Raw genomic sequence first — 8,925 nt, forward strand, 5'->3', positions numbered from 1 at the left:
AAGAATTTTAAAAAGTTGGCTCTGAATTTTTTAGGTTTTGTGGAGATGTCTTGTACTGATAATCGTGTCTGATCTCGTGTTGATAATGTTGATGAAGTTTGCCTTCACTGAGCTTCGTCGGTTGGTCTTGTTGCAGTCTGTGCCCACCACTCTTTGTTGCATCCCTTCATACAGGTTGATGGAGTCTCATAACTACAGCTGCACAACAGAGCTGAAAGAAATGACCATGGTTTCTTTTAGCTCTCAAAAGAGTCAATGAAAATGTTACATACTATTTAAAGTAGAGAAGATGCATGTAATGACCAAGCCATATTTGTTTTGTTGTTATTGCTGCATGCATGCATTTTCCTGTTAGGTATCAATGGGATCATTGTCCTCTGCTCTCTCCCTCCCCTCACAGATGTTCTTGTCTCCTCAGTGCAGACTAATAGAACACAAAATTGCTAAGAAACAGAAGGAAGATATTTCTTGAATAATGCCGCAGGCAGGTGGATTCACTGACAGAAATTCAACTCTTAATCTTGGAGATGCAAGCCCATGACAGCTGCTGATGGCAACCAATAATCCAGATCAGTTATGGTTTGAATGATTCATGGTACCTGCTGCAACACAATGTTTCACTGGAGGGGGAATTTTAAAAGGCCATGAAAGGGATCTATGATTTTTATCGACATCTAATCCGCAACCGAGATATAACAACATTGATGGGTCTCTTGCACAGCTTAGCAAACCTAAGAAGCGGATAAACACATTAGATAATCAAATATCTGATGCAGTGACGTGTCATCACAGTTACAACGCCGTTGTGTTGACATAACTACTTTGCCCTTTTTGGGGGCTTTAATAAACACATGTACCACTTTTTAAAAGCTGCTTTGAAAGATAATATGATTTCAAACTAATTTTGTCTTTAGTTAACCTTGCATTCACTCAGCTAATGCTAATCGGCTAGCTCTGGGGCTAACTGCCTGCTGTTATTACACAGGCTCCATATAAAGAATTAATAAAATATTGATTAAGTAATCTGTATATTGATTAAAAAATGAAAGATAAAAGAATCAATAAATACAAAATAAAAAATGCACACCTTGTACGTTGGCCCTCAGAGCTCAACACACTGCAACAAAAGAAAGCACACGCATACAAGCACAGCACAAGCAAACCAAGACTTTAACTTTTAAATTAATGCTGACATCACTCATGTATGGTTACACTGTCCTGTGGTTGGTCCATTTCGCTTTCACACCACAAAAAAACCAAACACCAGAGCCAGCCTTCCTTTCAACGGGCCACAGTCGTTTATTCTGTATCACAGTTTGATAGACATCTTTCACTCAAACACACCAAACATGGCTTCGGTTGAACCAAACTGAGCATTTCGGGTGTGAAACCACTATAATATTCTACATACTACAGCATTAGTTTAAACTTAGTTTTCTAAACCACAACTTGATATATTTTGAATGCCCTCACATAACCAGAATAACACATTTCACTGAAAATCAATCATCTACAATCTTTTCCTGTTTTTTTTTAAATTTTTTATCTCCTTATTTCTTATTCCATTTACGAGAACCTTGAAAATTGATTTAACAACAACACTTGGGAACCGCACATGTTATCCTTATATTGCACAGAGCCAGATGGTCTTTGTCAAACAGCACAGTGTTAAAAGCCCTCGGCCGTGTTTGGACACGCACGTAACATGTTTGGACATGCAGGTAACATGTCCAAGATGCTCTGTTCTTTACCCAGAGGACAAGAAGTCACCATATGGGAGATGTTTTTCATCCTTTATGTAAACTATGTCACCTAACTGACTGCAAAATCCTTGACATGCGATGCATATTACATGATGTGGAAATAAAATGCAGCATCTTTTGCAGCATTTATGGGGAAAATGTTTTATAGATGGCTGTTTAAATTGTATGGCAAGTAGAAAATCCAGTCATCCATGACTGAGGGAGGCTTTTTAGGGAGGAAGAGGAATTTTTGGACTTTATGCCACCTAACATCTTAGTGTTTTTCTATAAATTTGAATGAGATTCACACCATAAAACAGATTATAGTATAAATATGTAAAAAAAAAAAAGAAAAATTGTCTTTCATTCGTAACACATTTTATTTTTTCAAGCTTATTTAACACTTAATAACAAAACAACCTTTATAATTACAAAATATCCATATCTTGTGTTTATTTTCTCAAAATTTGTGGTTTTCTTCTTGCTTATCACAAAGCAATAGCAATAATAGTTTTTTTTTACTTTACTTTTTTCCATGCTCGATTCTCCCACTTGAACTCTCCCTTGTGAAATGTATCCAATAATTTAATTTCAAATGAAAGCAAACTATGAATTCACAAAATGTGTGTACAAAATACATAGTGGATAGGACTGTGACCGTGAATATATTGACCAAGAAACTGTTTCCGCATTTTATAATTGACGGCACCTTGAGTACCCCGAGGGCTGTTATTGACCGAGGCCAAGGACTCGGTGCTCTCTGCAGCCACTTATCCACAGCAGTGTGCGAGCAATGAGTGCCACAGTGTGCTGGTGCTGATAAACTCTGCTAATCCACTCTGGGACCCAAACACAGTTCAGGCTTTTTTGTGGCACTCAGAACCAGTGTGCTCTGCCACTTTATCCACGGTCCCCTTTTAGAGCACAGATTGTGGAGCTTTGGGAGTAACGGCCAGGGATTTGTGATAACGTTCACGTTTTAAAATCTATAACATGTCAAACTGTGTGCAGCAATTAATACATCTGTCAGCGGAAGTGTTGTGTGAAGTTTAGGGCCGTTGCCAGTGGATATTCTGTAATAGTGGCAATTTGTATTTTTTAGGACATTGACACACAAGGGTGACCTCAAATAACCAACGCGAACAAAGGCCCATTAATGAAGCTGTACTTGAACACAAAGCAGCTGACAACCAGCTGACAAACATTCTGGCATGTCATGTAATGCCTGTGCCTCTATGAGAAGGAGAAAGGCAAACAATATAAATACACACAATATAAAAACTTGTTACAGAAGGATGGATCGAAAAGTTCAGAGACTGCACCGTGACATGCATGGAGCACGGGGAAGCTATAACCTTCATGAGTAAATATTCCAAGTTACGTTGCTTTATCAACATCAGCATCTGAGTTACACACTTTTTTTGTGACCCCTGGTCCGGCACACCGGTGATTTCTCCCTGGACGTGAGCAGAGGGCACACATCAACGTTTGTGTCAAACTCAGTAAATCACCAACGGTAAACTTGAAGTGCTTCAGAAAGCTTACAGCTATAAAGCAACGAGCCGGGTGACGTTTTTTTTGAGTGACAAGACAAGAAAACGTCAGTCAACAAACAAAAAATGTGGGTTTTCTTTGATATTTGCAATGTGGTGCACAGTGAATTAGTCCCGCAGCATCAATTCTACTGTGATGTTTGTTCTGAGGCGTCTAAGGGAAAATGTTCATAGCAATTGACATTTGGCACTTTGGTTCTCCAACATGACAATGTGCCCGCTCACAGTGCACTAAACAAGTGCAAGATTCTCACCCACAACAACACAGTTGTCGCTCCCTGAGCGATCCCACTTGCTGGATGTGGTTTCCAGTGACTTCTATCAGATCCCCAAAAATGTGACACAAAATTTGATGTGTGCTCTCTGCTCAAGTTTTGGGTCCATGGTGACCATTGCAAATGCTCAGAAACCAGTGGTCCCAAAAACACGTGGAACTCAGGTGCTGATGTTGATCAAGCAACGTAACTTGGAACAGTTACTCAGAGAGGTTATTGTTATTGCTCTGAGCACACTACCTAACTCTGTTTGTGCTTCCTGACAAGATTGTTCATCCTGAATAAAAATGTTAGTTTGCTCTTGGGAACGGATGCCGCATTACTAATTTTTGAGTATGTCACGTTGGCAGGAGCAGTGCTTTTAAAAGAACAAGATGGTCTGTGATTAGCTACAATAGACAAAGCCACTAATATTCTAAGATACTGAATTCTTCTGATTCCATCACATTTCCAAATGGCTCAGATGTCAAAGATACCAAAAGTGCCATGACGCCCACTGCCCACCTCATGTTTGATCTCTCTTCTGGCTGCACCTCGTTTCACAAAGACAGGAATCTAAACCCTCAATGGCGTTTAAGTGGAAGCTAAAAGGCTCTATGTGGCTGGCCGGTGCAGTAAAAGGGCGCTCGGCTCGGCTCAAGCTGTCTGTGAAATGTTATGTTGTTCACAGCGGATGCCACCCTGGAAAAAGAAAACACAGACCTCCATCCAGATCTCATTATGTAAGTCAACCAGCAGGAAATGAGACAGCCTGAGGAAATTGTGAACACTGATCAATCAGACTGACACTGATTCGAACCAATGGAAATACCAGTGTCTGCACATATCTAAAGCAGGGTTCCTTAGCATCCCCATTCTCTTAGCTTATATTTAATGCAATTAAATATCCCTGGATAAATATAAGATGAATGGTTAGAAGGCAAGCCAAAATGTAATCAGGCAAACATAATTAGCCAGTTTGTATGCTTCCTGGAGACCATGAGGGCAGAGTAGATGACTACATAATGGAAGTCACTTCTTGACGCCATCCTCTTACATCTGCAGTACGTTGTCACTTACCAGAAAGGCTATCAAACAAAATTACATGCAAATTTAATATTTGATATAAATACTATATTATAGAGTTACTGGAAGATATTAATTGTATGTACACAACATACTGTATACACACACACACATATATAATTCACATGTTGCACTAACTCATGTAATATGGAACTGTGCTCTTAATTCAGACAACTTTAGACATTTTTAAAGTGCTGCTGACTGTTTTAACTGCAGTATTGTTAAAAACTTGGGCATCTTCCACAGTGTCGATCATTAAATTCAGAGGAGATAATGCGCTGTTCATTCCTTGCTCGCAATTCTTTCTATTGATTTATGTGGCTTAGGAAGAGATGTGTTGTTCCAGAAGGGGAATACTCTGCTGGAGAGAAAACTAGGAGGAGCTTTGATCACCTCCACAAGAATGAGGGGTGTAAAGTAAATGGGGTGTCGGGTGTTATGGATAACTAATTTCAAAGCAACTTGTTTTTCATGTCAGTGATTCTCAAGTGGGTCTTTCACTGACTGTGTAGCTTGGTCATATGGTGTGCTTTAGTTTTTAGGGTTGAGTCCACTTTATTGTTGTTTAAGTGTCGGCGCTGCCTGCAATTCTACTTACCTGACCTCAGGAACATGATTTTGTCGTCCAGTTTTAACAGAAGGTCTCACCCCTTTAAAAAAAAAAAAAAAAAAAAAAAAAGATACATGCATTAGAGATTACGTCATCACATTTAGAGTAAAGAATTTTAAATAGAAACTAGGTCCGGATAATGTGGACAAAATCAAATACGAGGCTATTTTTTTTTTTACCAAATATTGTAGTGATGATTATTGGTGCTTTGACAAAATATTTACACAATACGATTTTTGAAAATAATCATCAGTAATGTGGATATAATGACTAACTGGGTAAAGGTAAACAATAGAACAGTGAGAATAGTCTGGTCACTTCAGAAAATGACATCACTTTACTGTAATCCAGTCAATAAAACCATAAAAAGACAACACTTCTAATGATTTTATATCCAAAATCTCCGACGATATTTAGTTTTATATCACAGTATCAATATAATACTGTATATTTTTCCCAGTGGTAATTACTCCACTAAGCAGAAATACAGTCCTGTCCAGTTGGTTAATATTCATATTTTGATGTTCAATAAAAACATTACCACCATTACTCCGTAAAGCAAGATGCATATATGAGCTAAGTATGTGTTGTAACACTGGTACAATATAATGCTCTCCAATACAGCAACTCCATGAAGAATGGCCTTAAAAAGATACTGTATCATTGTATTAGACCATTTATGTGGACAGAATCTGAAAGCTGTATGCTTTTGGCTTTTAGTTAGATTGGAATCAGTCAGTGTCTTTGCATGTGGTTGCATGTTTGTCATGTTGGAGAAAAGCTGAAACAGCACTGAGTAGACGAACAGCTTCTAAAGGCTTCTCTGACGGAACATTTATTTCCCTGGAAAGCATTGTAATGTAATTTGTTTGCATAGCACCCATCCATATCATCTTGTTTCATACAGGGATACAGATACTCTTGTGACTAGTAGAGTGTTTCATTTCATTTCCTTATTCAAAAGGACAACTCACAGAGTTAGCCAGCCAAGTCATTTTACAGTCATTTGGCAAGAGGATCTCAGACCAAAGCAGTACAGGTTGAGAAACTCACAACTCAAGACAATAAGATGCCAAAATGACAACAAAAGGGAAACAAAATTAGCATGCAGATGACAATGCACAAATTCAATTCAGAGCAACCACAACAAGTAAATTGTTGATGCAACAATACAATGGCCACATTCAGTATTCAGAACATGCAACCGTGCAAAACAGCATAAAGCAACAGAGCACAAACCAGCCTGTTAGTACTCTGCCACCGTCTCGGCCTGGATTCACTAAAAGTCTCCTCCTCCGGTTTAACAGTGAAAGTTGAGGTTTTTCATTGAAAACCTCGCCTGCAGCAGTCATTGTGCACATTCGGTGTCCCACCCACTGGCAAAGGTTTATTGCTCACTCTTACTGTCTGACCTCTTGACGGGGTCATTTGTTTGTGTGACGTAATAGTGTCATTGATACAGGCCCCCCAGTTTACTGTAGTCCTTGAAGTAAGTAGGAGAAATCAAAAGAGGGGAGCAAACAACTCTAAAGAAAACAACATTTGAGAACCCATGGTGATCATTCGCCTCGGTCAAGCCTCCAATCTCAAATAACAAAGCAAAAACTCTTCAGTGGGGGCAAGTTTTTAAATTTCTCTGCTATTTTTTCTGGCTTTTTAATGTCTTCTGCAGTGTCCTACACGCTAATCTTCATTTTTAGCCCAGTTTTTTGGGTCTTTTTTACCATTTCTTTTTCTGTCCTCCCTTCTCCTTGCAAATATCCATGACGTTAAGAATATTGTTGGAAAAGCGATAAGGGACCTTTAGGCAACAATTTACTCAATATAGCAAGTAAAGCACTAAGTCTGTTACACCATATAAGTCACAGCTGGAGATTCACTTGCTGAGGTTGTTTGATTAAGGTTGGACATGTTGATCTTTTTTAAGATTATGATATGTTTGATCTTTTCCATACATCTGTTGTACATGAATAGAAATAGAGAAGCCATACTGTGCCAGAGAGTATGTGGGCGTGTTTGATAGCTGAGGAGCGATTTGCTTCCACCGGTGCCCAGGTTTTGTTTTGGGCTTATGGCCACTTAAAATGAAGCAATGTCCATTTGTGACCTCCTGTCATAGGTTCTGGCTTTGGTGTGTGCACAGGTAGCCTGGTAAGCGGTTTATCCTCTCAGAAGAATTTTTTTATGTGTGAAGAGGTGAAACTAATTCAGAATCTGAAAACAAACAAGCTTGAGTCAAAACATCAAATATGGCTGAACCTTGTGCTTTGTGTTAAACGGCAGAGGGCTTTTAATTTGATATGAGAGCTTTTCATTTAATTAGCCTGGGCCAAGCGGCAGCAGTGATGTGGTTGCTGTATGAAACTCGTGCGGTAAAGAGGATGCTGATCCGTACGTCAAAGCTCTCTTTCTACCGGTCGGGTCTACATCCCGACCCTCATGTGATCATCAACTCTTTGTAATGACTGAAAGAATTAGATCTCAGATCAGCTCCAGATCGGGTCATTTGCAGGGAACAGGGACGTCTGGGCTTCTCTGCTTTCGCTATTGCCACTGAAATGAACTTTTCACTTGAAACAAATAGTCGCAGCATTCATCCGACCAATGGGGTAACTTTGATCAATCAGTCAATGGCAGACATTCGCAATTATCGGACTGGCCGACCTAACCTGGGGTTTCCAGACCCAAATTCACTGCATCATTAGATTTGACCACCAAATGATGAACTGTATGTTCTGCAGCAAACCTCACCAGGCTATAAACAACAGAGACCTCCCCCCAGTATGAGCAGAGTGCAACGCCATGGCATACATGACCATTGCAGACCAGACTGTGCAAAGTAAAAATAAAGCTGAGCTATAGGTGGGCAGAGCCAGGCTGTTGCCAAGAACAAACAAATAAACAAAAAAGCTAAATGAAAAACCAATTACATGATTTAGCATTTTCTCATTTAACCTTTTGATCATCATTTTTTAATATTCTTATTATCCAGTAATATCTCTAATGGGTCCTAAAAAGCAGAGTTTATTTGCACACATGAACAAGTAAAGTAAAATATCACTGGGTTTCCTGGAAATATCAGCTTGTTTCAATAATTCATGGAGAAAGTAATAGGTGTGGCTTGAAATGAGAAATAAGACAGCCATTTGCTGCTATATTGCTGCTGTTGCTGCTATATTGGAAAACATAGTGTTTTATATTCTTTTAGAAGTGGGCTTATTCAAAGCCACACCAAGAAGTATTCTCACTTGTGTCCACAGCATCCTCGGTCCCTCAAAGCCTGTCTGTTAGGTAACGGTAGAAGGTCAGCGTGAGGAAAGTGAGAATCAAGACCCCAGCTGTGTTCTCAACCAAGCAGGAACTCTTAATCAATACCAGGCAGCCAAAAGAGGCTTGTTGAGAATAGTGCGGGTCAGGGTCACGAATATCTAGCCAGCCTTATGTGCCAAATTGAACACTGGGAATCCACGGGTGCAGAGGGTCTGTGGGTGCTGACCTGCGTGAATGAAGACAAAGAATAGAAAGCATTTATTATATTTCTCTCATACCGCTCGATATGATTCTGCTTGAAGTTTCAGCAGGGAAGTTATCAAAGAAGTTTTTCCTATACTTTTTATTCTCTCGGCCCCCCCATCAAAAAGTCACAAGTAAAATTTGATTGGAAAAAGCATACCTATGCA

This window comes from Brachyistius frenatus, unplaced genomic scaffold, assembly GCF_029030835.1.
Source record: "Brachyistius frenatus isolate BFR_SWC_R1_liver_20210118 unplaced genomic scaffold, ASM2903083v1 Contig_21, whole genome shotgun sequence".
Lineage (NCBI taxonomy): Eukaryota > Metazoa > Chordata > Actinopteri > Embiotocidae > Brachyistius > Brachyistius frenatus.